A 14,006-nucleotide genomic window follows, 5' to 3' on the forward strand; every position below is an offset into this window, starting at 1 on the left:
AAATTTTTTAAGTAATAAAAAAAAAAAGACATACAGAACCCTAGGACATATGGTAAAAGCAAAGCTATACAGACAAAATCACACACAGAAGCATACATATACACACTAACAAAAAGAGAAAAAGGGGAAAAAATAATATATCTTTGCTCCCAAAGTCCACCTCATCAATTTGGGATGATTCGTTGTCTATTCATGTATTCCACAGATGCAGGTACATCAAGTTGATAGTGGAACTTTAATCCACTGCTTCTGAGGCTGCTGGGAGAGATTTCCCTTTCCCTTCTTTGTTCGCACAGCTCCCGGGGTTCAGCTTTGGATTTGGCCCCGCCTGTGCATGTAGGTCGCTGGAGGGCGTCTGTTCTTCGCTCAGACAGGACGGGGTTAAAGGAGCAGCTGCGGGCTTCCCTGGTGGGCGCAGTGGTTGAGAGCCCGCCTGTCAATGCAGGGGACACGTGTTCGTGCGTGCCCCGGTCCGGGAAGATCCCACATATGCCACGGAGCGCCTGGGCCCGTGAGCCGTGGCCGCTGAGCCTGCGCGTCCGGATCCTGTGCTCCGCAACGGGAGAGGCCACAACAGTGAGAGGCCCGTGTACAGCAAAAAAAAAAAAAAAAACAGGAGCAGCTGCTTCGGGGGTTCTGGCTCACTCAGGCCGGCGGGCAGGAGGGGCATGGAGTGCAGGGCGAGCCTGCAGCGGCAGAGGCCGGCGTGACTTTGCACTAGCCTGCAGCGCGCTGTGCGTTCTCCCAGGGAAGTTGTCCCTGGATCACAGGACCCTGGCAGTGGCGGGCTGCACCGGTTCCCCGGAAGTGGGGTGTGGCTAGTGACCTGTGCTCGCACACAGGCTTCTTGGTGGCAGCAGCAGCAGCCTTAGCATCTCATGCCCGTCTCTGGGGTCCGCGCTGTTAGCCGCGGCTCACGGCCCATCTCTGGAGCACCATTAAGCAGCGCTCTTAATCCCCTCTCCTCGCGCACCAGGAAACAAAGAGGGAAGACAAAGTCTCTTGCCTCTTTGGCAGCTCCAGACCTTTTCCCGGACTCCCTCCCGGCTAGCCGTGGCGCACTAACCCCCTGCAGGCTGTGTTCACGCCACCAACGCAGTCCTCTCCCGGCGCTCCGACTGAAGCCCGAGCCTCAGCTCCCAGCCCCGCCCGCCCCGGCGGGTGAGCAGACAAGCCTCTCGGGCTGGTGAGTGCTGGTCGGCCCTGATCCTCTGTGCGGGAATCTCTCTGCTTTGCCCTCCGCATCCGTGTTGCTGCGCTCTCCTCCGCGGCCTCGAAGCTTCCCCTCTCCGCCACTCGCAGTCTCTGCCCACGAAGGGGCTTCTAGTATGTGGAAACCTTTCCTCCTTCACAGCTCCCTCCCACTGGTGCAGGTCCCGTCCCTCTTCTTTTGTCTCTGTTTTTTCTTTTGCCCTACCCAGGTATGTGGGGAGTTTCTTGCCTTTTGGGAGGTCTGAGGTCTTCTGCCAGTAGGTGTTCTGTAGGAGCTTTTCCACATGTAGATGTAATTCTGATGTATTTGTGGGGAGGAAGGTGATCTCCGCGTCTTACTCCTCTGCCGTCTTGAAGCTCCTCCATAACCTGTGTTTTTATTTTTTTATTTTTTATTTTTTTTAACATCTTTATTGGGGTATAATTGCTTTACAATAGTGTGTTAGTTTCTGCTTTATAACAAAGTGAATCAGCTATACATATACATATGCTCCCATGTGTCTTCCCTCTTGCATCTCCCTCCCTCCCACTCTCCCCATCCCACCCCTCCAGGCTGTCCCAAAGCCCCGAGCTAATATCCCTGTGCCTTGCGGCTGCTTCCCCCTAGCTATCTACCTTACTACGCTTGTTAGTGTGTATATGTCCATGACTCTCTCTCGCCCTGTCAAAATTCACCCTTCCCCCTCCCCATATCCTCAAGTCCGTTCTCCAGTAGGTCCGCGCCTCTATTCCTGTCTTATCCCTAGGTTCTTCATGACATTTTTTTCCCTTAAATTCCATATATATGTGTTAGCATACGGTATTTGTCTTTTTCTTTCTGACTTACTTCACTCTGTATGACAGACTCTAGGTCTATCCATCTCATTACAAATAACTCAATTTCATTTCTTTTTAAGGCTGAGTAATATTCCATTGTGTATATGTGTCACACCTTCTTTATCCATTCATCTGTTGATGGAAACTTAGGTTGCTTCCATGTACTGGCTATTGTAAATAGGGCTGCAATGAACATTTTGGTACATGACTCTTTTTGAATTTTGGTTTTCTCAGGGTATATGCCCAGTAGTGGGATTGCTGGGTCATATGGTAATTCTATTTGTAGTTTTTTAAGGAACCTCCATACTGTTCTCCATAGTGGCTGAACCAATTCACATTCCCACCAGCAGTGCAAGAGTGTCCCCTTTTCTCCACACCCTCTCCAGCATTTATTGTTTCTAGATTTTTTGATGATGGCCATTCTGACTGGTGTGAGATGATATCTCATTGTAGTTTTGATTTGCATTTCTCTAATGATTAATGATGTTGAGCATTCTTTCATGTGTTTGTTGGCATTCTGTATATCTTCTTTGGAGAAATGTCTGTTTAGGTCTTCTGCCCATTTTTGGATGGGGTTGTTTGTTTTTTTGTTATTGAGCTGCATGAGCTGCTTGTAAATTTTGGAGATTAATCCTTTGTCAGTTGCTTCATTTGCAAATGTTTTCTCCCATTCTGAGGGTTGTCTTTTGGTCTTGATTATGGTTTCCTTTGCTGTGCAAAAGCTTTGAAGTTTCATTAGGTCCCATTTGTTTATTTTTGTTTTTATTTCCATTACTCTAGGAGGTGGGTCAGAAAGGATCTTGCTGTGATTTATGTCATAGAGTGTTCTTCCTATGTTTCCCTCTAAGAGTTTGATAGTTTCTGGCCTTACATTTAGGTCTTTAATCCATTTTGAGCTTATTTTTGTGTATGGTGTTAGGGAGTGATCTAATCTCATACTTTTACATGTACCTGTCCAGTTTTCCCAGCACCATTTATTGAAGAGGCTGTCCTTTCTCCACTGTACATTCCTGCCTCCTTTATCAAAGATAAGGTGTCCATATGTGCGTGGGTTTATCTCTGGGCTTTCTATCCTGTTCCACTGATCTATCTTTCTGTTTTTGTGCCAGTACCATACTGTCTTGATTACTGTAGCTTTGTAGTATAGTCTGAAGTCAGGGAGCCTGATTCCTCCAGCTCCTTTTTTCGTTCTCAAGATTGCTTTGGCTATTCGGGGTCTTTTGTGTTTCCATACAAATTGTGAAATTTTTTGTTCTAGTTCTGTGAAAAATGCCAGTGGTAGTTTGATAGGGATTGCATTGAATCTGTAGATTGCTTTGGGTAGTAGAGTCATTTTCACAATGTTGATTCTTCCCATCCAAGAACATGGTATATCTCTCCATCTATTTGTATCATCTTTAATTTCTTTCATCAGTGTCTTATAATTTTCTGCATACAGGTCTTTCGTATCCTTAGGTAGGTTTATTCCTAGATATTTTATTCTTTTTGTTGCAATGGTAAATGGGAGTGTTTTCTTGATTTCACTTTCAGATTTTTCATCATTAGTATATAGGAATGCCAGAGATTTCTGTGCATTAATTTTGTACCCTGCTACTTTACCAAATTCATTGATTAGCTCTAGTAGTTTTCTGGTAGCATCTTTAGGATTCTCTATGAATAGTATCATGTCATCTGCAAACAGTGACAGCTTTACTTCTTCTTTTCCAATTTGGATTCCTTTTATTTCCTTTTCTTCTCTGATTGCTGTGGCTAAAACTTCCAAAACTATGTTGAATAAGAGTGGTGAGAGTGGGCAACCTTGTCTTGTTCCTGATCTTAGTGGAAATGCTTTCAGTTTTTCACCATTGAGGATGATGTTTGCTGTGGGCTTGTCATATATGGTCTTTATTATGTTGAGGAAAGTTCCCTCTATGCCTACTTTCTGGAGGGTTTTTATCATAAATGGGTGTTGAATTTTGTCGAAAGCTTTCTCTGCATCTATTGAGATGATCATATGGTTTTTCTCCTTCAATTTGTTAATATGGTTTATCACATTGATAGATTTGCGTATATTGAAGAATCCTTGCATTTCTGGAATAAACCCCACTTGATCATGGTGTATGATCCTTTTAATGTGCTGTTGGATTCTGTTTGCTAGTATTTTGTTGAGGATTTTTGCATCTATGTTCATCAGTGATATTGGCCTGTAGTTTTCTTTCTTTGTGACATCCTTGTCTGGTTTTGGTATCAAGGTGATGGTGGCCTCATAGAAGGAATTTGGGAGTGTTCCTCCCTCTGCTATATTTTGGAAGAGTTCGAGAAGGATAGGTGTTAGCTCTTCTCTAAACGTTTGATAGAATTCACCTGTGAAGCCATCTGGTCCTGGGCTTTTGTTTGTTGGAAGATTTTTAATCACAGTTTCAATTTCAGTGCTTGTGATTGGTCTGTTCATATTTTCTATTTCTTCCTGATTCAGTCTTGGCAGGTTGTGCATTTCTAAGAATTTGTCCATTTCTTCCAGATTGTCCATTTTATTGGCATAGAGTTGCTTGTAGTAATCTCTCATGATTTTTTTTATTTCTGCAGTGTCAGTTGTTATTTCTCCTTTCTCATTTCTAATTCTATTGATTTGAGTCTTCTCCCTTTTTTTCTTGATGAGTCTGGCTAGTGGTTTATCTATTTTGTTTATCTTCTCAAAGAACCAGCTTTTAGTTTTATTGATCTTTGCTATCGTTTCCTTCGTTTCTTTTTCATTTATTTCTGATCTGATTTTTATGATTTCTTTCCTTCTGCTAGCTTTGGGGCTTTTTTGTTCTTCTTTCTCTAATTGCTTGAGGTTAGGTTGTTTATTCGAGATGTTTCCTGCTTCTTAAGGTGGGCTTGTATTGGTATAAACTTCCTTCTTAGAACTGCGTTTGCTGCATCCCATAGGTTTTGGGTCGTTGTGTCTCCATTGTCATTTGTTTCTAGGTATTTTTTTATTTCCTCTTTGATTTCTTCAGTGATCACTTCATTATTAAGTAGTGTATTGTTTAGCCTCCATGTGTTTGTATATTTTACAGATCTTTTCCTGTAATTGATATCTAGTCTCATGGCGTTGTGGTCAGAAAAGATACTTGATACAATTTCAATTTTCTTAAATTTACCAAGGCTTGATTTGTGACCCAAGATATGATCTATCCTGGAGAATGTTCCATGAGCACTTGAGAAAAATGTGTATTCTGTTGTTTTTGGATGGAGTGTCCTATAAATATCAATTAAGTCCATCTTGTTTAATGTATCATTTAAAGCTTGTGTTTCCTTATTTATTTTCATTTTGGATGATCTGTCCATGGGTGAAAGTGGGGTGTTAAAGTCCCCTACTATGAATGTGTTACTGTCAATTTCCCCTTTTATGGCTGTTAGTATTTGCCTTACGTATTGACATAACCTGTGTTTTTAAAGGAAATATCTGGAGTTTCCCAACTGTAGTTAAAAATATGATGCAAATAGAATATTTTGAAGGTGGGAATTAAATGCACAGATCTTTGAATCTAGAAACCTGAGTTCTAGACCTGCACTCACAACTCATCTGAGTAATTCTGGGCTAAGACCCTTAAACCACTGTGGGATATCAGCTCCTGCCTGAGGGATTCGAGCTGCTAACAGTAGTAAGAATAGTAATGAGAAATATTTATTGAGCCCTTAAAAAGTTCCATGTTTTATATGTAGTATTTATTTAAATCCCCTATACACTGGTGTGGCTGGTAATGTTTCCCATTGCATAAATGAAGAAACAAAGGCTCAGAACGGTTAAGGCACTTGTCTAAATCCACACAAGTGGTCATTGGCTGAGCCAAGATCAGTTAATCTACCTCTAGAATTCACACTTTACTGCTTCCTCAGTGATTCCAGTGGTCTCACCTTTAATTCTATGTTGATCAAATGCTAAAACAAGATAAATTGAAGAAAACAAAAAAAGAAAACATTCCAATATCCTTTTATTTGTCTACAAGCAGAGAGTTGATAACATAGGAAGATATAGATTTGTTACTGTTGGTCCTCCAGTCCATCAGAGTGGATGTTTCCATTCCATTATGGTTATTCTCATCCTCCTGATAAGAATCAGTCCTTTAAAAAAATTTATTTATATGGAAATCTTTTCTTTTCTGTCAGACCCATAATTAACAGCTGTAGGACAATGCATTCTTTATCACACATTTCTAATTTTCTTCCATGCTTTTAAAGATTTCCCTAAATACCAGATACCTTGATAGACAGTGATGGTGTTATTTCTTGTCCCTCAGGATAGAGTTTGTCAATAAAAAGATGGGATATAAAATTAACTCAGAAAGAGAGAATATAGTAAGGAGTGATTTGCAGAATAGTTCACTGTTTTGTGCTGCTCCAAAGACTGGAAAAAAAAAATCACAGATGACTTTGCTGAATTAGGCTTGATGTCTCTGTGTCAATAGTTAGACTTTCCTGCTTTAGGGTAGACCACTCTTGGTGGCATTTAGGCATTTTCGTCTGCTTGTCCACCTCTTCACAGCTCCAAATCTTATTCAGGACCAGAACAATTGGCTGTTGCCTAAGGAGAAAGTTCAGGGCCATTGGGAATGCTCCCATCTCTCAAATTTCGAAATCTAAAATTTTTTAACCAAGACTTTCAACTTGTTACCTAGAATAAGCAGATACAAATGCTCTTGGCAAAAATAACCTGAATTGTTTAGAAAGTCCTTTCAAATTAATTTAAATATAAAGGGTGTTTAGTTCAAGTTCTACGTTAACTCCAAGGGTTCAGTCCAGATATTTAGAAGTTGCCATTAGAGCTTCTTTATTTCACCCAAACTTTGGGCTCTCCTTATGGTGGCAGAATGTTTGCCAGTGATGCTAGGCTGACGTCCTATCCACTCAGTAAACCTAGTGGAATGAAGACTCCCCTCCTACTGTTCTAAAAAAAGGACTCAAGGTTGAGTCTTATTAACTCTTATTGCTCTCACTTGACTCATGTACCCATCTCTATAGAAGTCACCGTGTCCAAGTGGATGCAATATTTTGCTGAACATGGCCTGAGTCATATGCCTATCTTTGGAGTCAGAGATGGAGAAATTTGGACTTGAAAGTAGGAGAGGTTTAGTCCCCAAGGAAAATTAGGTGCCTTTGCCAAAAGAATAGGTAACAAATGCTAGATATGCAAAAATAGTGGATGTCCATGATATAACTTTGTGGCCCAAAAGATTCCTCTTCTATCTTCTGCAACCTGGTGGCTCAATTGAAATGACTTTTCTCTAGGCTGACTGATCAGTAGTTGAGCAGAAAATTTCCTGTCTCACCATTTCTCCAGTGTCTCAGGAAGACAACATGCTTTTAATCATCCACTGGGAGAAATATGACATTTTAATGACAATTTTAGTGTATCATTCTAACATGGTTGGTAATTTTTAACCCCTGTGTCATTTGTCGCTTTTCTACATCAGCTTTTCTGAAAACACTAGCCTCAAATGACAGCCTAAAAGGGAAGCTGCTTGTTAATTTTACAACTTTAAATAGATGGAAAGACCAGAGCTTAAGACAAAAGAATTTGTCTGAGGAGACCAGGTTGTCACTTGTTTCTCATCATGTGGGGTCAGATGGGTCTTCTTCCTAGTGGATCTCCATGAAGTTCATGACCTAACGAGCTCAGTGGGAGGCAGCCCAAGCTAAACAGAACCCCTGAGAGAATGAGTTATCGCTGTTACAGCCCACAGACGTGCATAGAGCTGAGGTAGGGGGCAGTGGGTCCACGTACTGTTGACAGTTTCCTACAGTGACATCCCTTTACTGCTTTTTTTATCGCTAAGTACACTATCGAATATAGAGTTAAACAAGAACGCCCTAAACCTTATTTGTTATGGTAATGCACAATGCCTAGATATAAAGCGCAGTCCTTTTGAAAATTCCCCCCACCACACACACACACTTGGTACAATACATTGTACACGGTAGTAACTCAGTAAGTATTCTCTATCTTGAATGAGTGCATATTACATGAGCTCTTAGAGTATGTCCTTGGGGCGCCCTCCTAAATGATGCCCCCCCTTCTTAGTACTGGTGCTCAGTCAGAATGTACCATTGTAGCCCTACCAGCTGTTGAGGGCCTGTGCATATTCTGACTAGGTTGAGGTGTCCTTTCAGTGCCCATACTATATTATTGTAAAATACCGTGTACATCACGCCTGCCTCTTCACCAGGCATTCAAAGTAAGCTCATTAAACACTGGTTTTCTCATGTACTGATTCTCTCTTAAGCCTCTTGTCTATCAGTTTTATATGTATCTTCTGCCCCATGATGACTCTGAGGGGTTTATGATTCATGCTAAGATGCCACTGTACCTTGTGATACTTTTCAGAGGATACGAACAGTGGAGATATAATGCCTGAATCCAAAGACTTCCGTCCCTAGTGATAGGTGATGTCAGGAAAACCAAATCTCTGGTTTCAAAGACTTCCTCTTTCCCTTCTCATAACACAGTCAGCAAGGTCCTACTCTTCCAGGACACTAAGCCAGCTGAGCTCCCACGTTTTCCCTGCTGGGATTCTCATCATCCCCCTCCTTAGCATTAAGAAATGAAATAGCCGTGTCTCGTGATCAGGAGGACTGAAGGTGTCTTTGCAGGTGGAGAGAGACGGTACCTTCCTTAATGCTTTAGGCTAAAAATATCAATCCTGAGATCTAACACTTGCATTCTTTATACTTTAAAGACATGTACTCTTTAAACAAAGGAATTTAAAATATATGAAATTTAAAATCCTAAACCTGCCAGCTGCGTCCATGTCTCCACCCCAGGAGATTCAGCCCTTCCATTACTATTAAGTACAGGCATACATGATTAATTTTAGAATGGCTATTGGGAGATTCCTAGATATAAAACAGGACTTTTTTAGCTCACACGTTCTAAACAAACCATGAGTATTCTTGTTGAACTCAGTGACATCTCCTAGAGTTGCAGACTCTTGAAAGTGAGGGAGATACTGGTTAGCTCCACATTGCAAATGGTCCAGATGGTATATAAATAAAGTGAATATTGATATTAACACATCAGAGGGCTCTATAGCCTTTGCTGATGGGCTGTACAGCAGAAGGTTTGAGGTGTGTGAAAGAGCCGCCAGCGACTCCATCAACCACAGCAGTGCAGTGACACAGGATCCCAGAGTATAGGAAGGGCCTCCTTACATTGCACCATCATCGGGCACCTGGGAGCTAGTTCTGGGTCAGCTTCTGGAGAGAAGAAGCAGTTTTTAGTTGAGGCAATGGAGGAGAGCTTGTAATGAAAGGTTTTCTACAACCTCATTAAGGTTCATCTGTCACAACTTAGCCCCCACACACCTGTACCTTAGTGGAAATGCTCTGCTTACTGCCATCTAAGGCCATTCCTGCTTTGGTTCAGACTTCCCACTCCTGCATCTATACAACCATATCCTCACCCGTGGCAAACCCAGCACCAGACTCCACTTCCTTCCATCATGGCCTCTCAGAACCTGACCAACCAAGTTGACTATAGTGACACCCTCCTCTCAGATACTATACCTATGCCTCTACCACACACTCCATTTTGTTATCCCAAAGTTTAGTTATTCTTATAGCACTTTTATAATTGTTGCCATGTCAGTGAACCATCTGGGGCAGTATTCACTTTAAACAAATTGAAATAGGACTCACTTTTTAAAACTTTAAGTGAAGTAATTTTAAAAGAATAGACCACTACTAAAAATAGAAAAGTGTTTCACTTGCCATAAACAGAAGGTATCTATGGAAATAAATACAGCAGGAGCCAAAAAATGTAATTAAATTTCAGCTATACTGGGCCAGCCTGGGTCTCTCAGCCTGAGGCTTCTTCTCTGGGTGGCATAGACGAGACAAACCAAGTATGAGAAGAACTGAGAGGGCACCCTAGCATGAAAGTGAGGATTTCTTCTGAAAGTAGTCAGAAGGATGGAAAGCAAAGTGGCTTTCTTGATTCTTGAGACCCCTGTATTGCCAGTTATTCTTTGGCATGCATTTTAATCTCTCCACAAGTTTATAAACTCCCTGATGATAGGACTGGTCCTAAAGATCTTGGTTTCCCTTTCTACCTGCAAGATTCTTGATCCTGATGATTTGTTAGTAACTACAGGAGCTGAGTTGAAAGATAAGTAGGGTTAAAAAAAAAACCCTAATATTTTTTGCAGTGATTCTACCTCATTCAGTTAGCAGCTCTTTGGTTGGTGTTGGCAATGTAAGTGCTGGGCATATGGTGGTGAATAAGGTGGTGAATAAACAGAAAAAAAGGAGAAAAAATATATTCTGGCAATAATAAGATGAACACGCATCATGAAATAGATTTGTTTTTAGGTTTGACAGATGGTTCAAGTCTTATTTCAATGCTAAATGTATTACTCTAAATCCAGAGAAAATTACTTTACCAGAATGAAAAAAATAGAATGATAGATCATGAAAGGCCAGTGGCCCTTTATTCAGTTTACTGGGTAGTACTAAAAATATTGTTCACTGGTCACCTTCCTTTCAGGCTCTGGCATGAGGAACCTGCAGCTTATTCCATGACACATGTGATCATTAAAGGAGATTTATTTGGAAATAGACAGTATGTGGAGACATTCCTTCAGCCTTTTTTTTTTTTTTTCAGCTGGGCCATATTTTTCCATCTATCAGCTCAGAACTCCCAGGTTGCAAGGTCACAATAATGGGAAACATGTGCACAGTGCTTGCTAACTGTGTGCCAGATGCATTTCCAGTACTCTCAATATATATTAATGATTTGAGTCCTTAAAAGAATCCAATGAGTAAGGATATTAGTTTTCTTTTGCCATCATGATGAATTACCACAAACTTAGCTTAAAATGACACAGATTTATTATCTTACAGTTCTGTATGTCAGAAGTCTGAGTTGGATCTCATGGGGCTAAAATCAGTGCCTGCAGGGCTGCATTCCTTCTGGAGGCTCTAGGGGAGAATCCATTTCCCTGCTCATTCGGGTTGTGGCAGAATTGAGTGTCTTCAGTGGTGGGACTGAGGTCTCCATGTCCTTGTTGTCTAATGGCTTAGGACTCTTCCCAGCTCCCAGAGGCCACCCACATTCCTTGATTTTTGCTCTCTTCCTCCATCTTCATGCTTTGAATTTCTCCTGCCCCTTCTCTCTTTGCATCTCCCTCTCCTGCTCTTCTGCCTTCCTCTTCCACTTTAAGGACTCCCGTGACTAAATTGTATCCACAAAGATAATCCAGGATAATTGTCCCATTTCAAGGTTCATAATCTTACTCAATCTGAAAAGTCCCTTTTGCCATGTAAAGTAACATAGTCACAAAGTCTGGGGATTAGGGTGTGCACATCTTTGGAAGGGGTCATTATTCTCCCTGTCACATAAAGCACTACTGTTACCCCTATTTTGCAAGCAGGAACTACTCTCTGAAATAATGAGAAAAATAGCAACCCACCAAGTTCCCCTTGTTCTTGAGATTCCCCACCATGGCAGGGGCCTCCCCTACCAAATTTGCTTTCATGGAGAATCTGACATCCAGGTATTTGCACTTTAGTTTGACCGTGTGACAAGCTATGACCAGTTTCAGAACTATTTGCATTAGAACACATTTGTAATTAAGACATGAAAGGCATTTTCTTCTTGTAAAGAGATTTTAAGCAGCAGTTTTATTAGAGAAGTTATTTTGTGCCTTTTTAATTACTTCCTGTTAGCATCCATATACTCCATCTATACTGGAAATTGCCCTAGCGAGTTCTAAAGGAATTTTCAGAGACCCACTTCTCATTCATCCACCTGACCTCTAAGGACCTCTAAGAAAGTATGGCTGAATCTCTCTACCCTCCTGCTTTTTCCCTTGTCTCCGTATTACAGATGTCTCCTGGAGTTTCATGATTCAGTATCTCAAACCCATACAGTGAGCTTCAGGAGGGAGACAGCCTTATTTTTCTGGTTCATCATCTTATTTTCATCACAAAGCACAGAGTCTGCCTTAGAGAAGTGTGGTTGGTGACTTCTGCCCTGGCTTCCAGTGATGCCCCTGACTTAGTATTCACCTCCTTGTGTAATCCCCTACCCTTGAATGTAGGAAGGACCTAGTTAGTGCCTTGCTTCGGACAATAGCATATGGACAGAAAAATGGCGTGTCACATTTATGATTACGTTACAAAAGATTTTGACCCCTCTCTTGCTAACAGACTCTCACTCTTGTTTTCTTGGCTTACATGTTCAATGAACAGGCTGCCATATTGGAGAAGCCCATGGAGCAAGAAACCGAGGGTGGCTTCTCGACAACAGCTTACAAGGAAATTGGGGATGCCAAAAACTACATGAGCTTGGAGGTAAGTCCTTCCCCAGTCAAGCCTTGAGATGACTATAGCCACAGATGCCTTCTTTACAGTCTGTGAGAGATTCTGGAGCAGAGGACCCAGGTAAGCTGTGCTCAGATATCTGACCTAAAGAAAATGTGAGATAATCAATGTTTATTGCTTTAAGCCACCCAGGTTTGGACTTTTTTTTTTTTTTGACAGGAAAGTAGGATTTATTGGTGGGCATGCATGAGGAGGGGATGGCATCAAGGCTGTCAGTGCAGGGCCCGCCATGTGTCCAGGGGCCACAATTAGGGATGTGTTTGACCCCACAGCCATCTGGGATGAGCCGCTTTTCTGCCACAATGTTTTCAAATTCATCTATATTAAGCTTAGTGAATCCCCACTTCTTGGAAATGTGGCTCTTCTGGCGGCCAGGGAACTTGACCTTGGCCCTGTGCAGGGCCTCAATCACATGCTCCTTGCTCTGCAGCTTGGTGCGGATTCACATTATGATTTGGCCAATATGGACCCTGGCCACTGTGCCCTGGGGCTTTCCAAAGGCACCATGCATACCTGTCTGGAGCCTAGATTGGGGACAGCATGCCAGTCACAAATGACTACTGGAAAGGGCTGTTTCCAAGGTCCATGAGAGCAACCCTTACAGGCACTACTGAGGAGACTGTTCTTTGCAGCCATTACACGCCAGACCCCCATGTAGAAAAGAGCACGGTTGATTTACTTGGCTGCAAATGGATCATTTTTTATGGGGCAATAGATTACTAACACAAGTAGGCACTCAATGGGTATTCGAGGAATGACTGAATGAAGAAGACTAGGCACAGGTATTTACTTATTCTTTGTTCAGTTGATAGAGGGTTCATAATGACAGTGAGAAGTCTGGATTTGAAGATGTTTGGATAACACTGTAGTTGGCTGTAGCTAAGCTGCTAGAGCAGTTCAAATTTAGACACCTTAGGAAGCCTAGAAGATGTTCCATTGCTTAATCCCTTTCTCCTATGCTAAAGCAGAACATTTTTCATCAAGGAGCTTAGAATCAGATGCTTAGAATCTTCTGCCTCAATCTCTGTTTGTCCTCATGTATGCATATTTCAGGAAAAACTCTGTAGCCAGGAGAACCCTGCAAACTCCATGTAGTTGGCCCTGGGCAGAGCTGCTTACTTGTTTATCTGATATCTTTATTTATCCAGTCATGAATAAGTTCATTAGCCTCCTTCCCATTTTCTGTTGTGATTAACTGTATAATATTAGTGAAGACAGATCCTGAAGCACTTCCAGAGATAGAGAGAGTTATGACTTATTTTTCTAACAATATGTATATTGACTATCCATATGAAAAGTCAGTGCGTTAGAAGTAAACTGTGTCATTCCTAACAGGAGCACAGACTCGATGTCAGGTCTGCGGGATGCAGCTGAAATATAGAAATCAGCTGTAGGATTTACTAATGCAGTCCTTGAAACAGAGGAATACAGCATATGAAAATTCAGTTGGTGAAAGTGAGGGGATGGGAAAAGATATTCCATGCAAATGTAAATCAAAAGAAGGCTGGAGTAGCAATACTCATATCAGATAAAATAGACTTTAAAATAAAGAATGTTACAGGAGACAAGGAAGGACGCTACATAACGATCAAGGGGTCAATCCAAGAAGAAGATATAACAAGTATAAATATATA

General features: G+C 41.6%; 1 pseudogene; it reads right to left on the reverse strand.

Annotated features, from left to right (window-relative positions):
- Window positions 1-12,940: 12,940 nt before the first annotated feature.
- Window positions 12,941-13,061, reverse strand: LOC136126156 (small nucleolar RNA SNORA70; annotated as a pseudogene).
- Between the last annotated feature and the right edge of the window lie 945 nt (window positions 13,062-14,006).

This window comes from Phocoena phocoena, chromosome 7 (assembly GCF_963924675.1).
Source record: "Phocoena phocoena chromosome 7, mPhoPho1.1, whole genome shotgun sequence".
NCBI classification, from domain to species: Eukaryota; Metazoa; Chordata; class Mammalia; order Artiodactyla; family Phocoenidae; genus Phocoena; species Phocoena phocoena.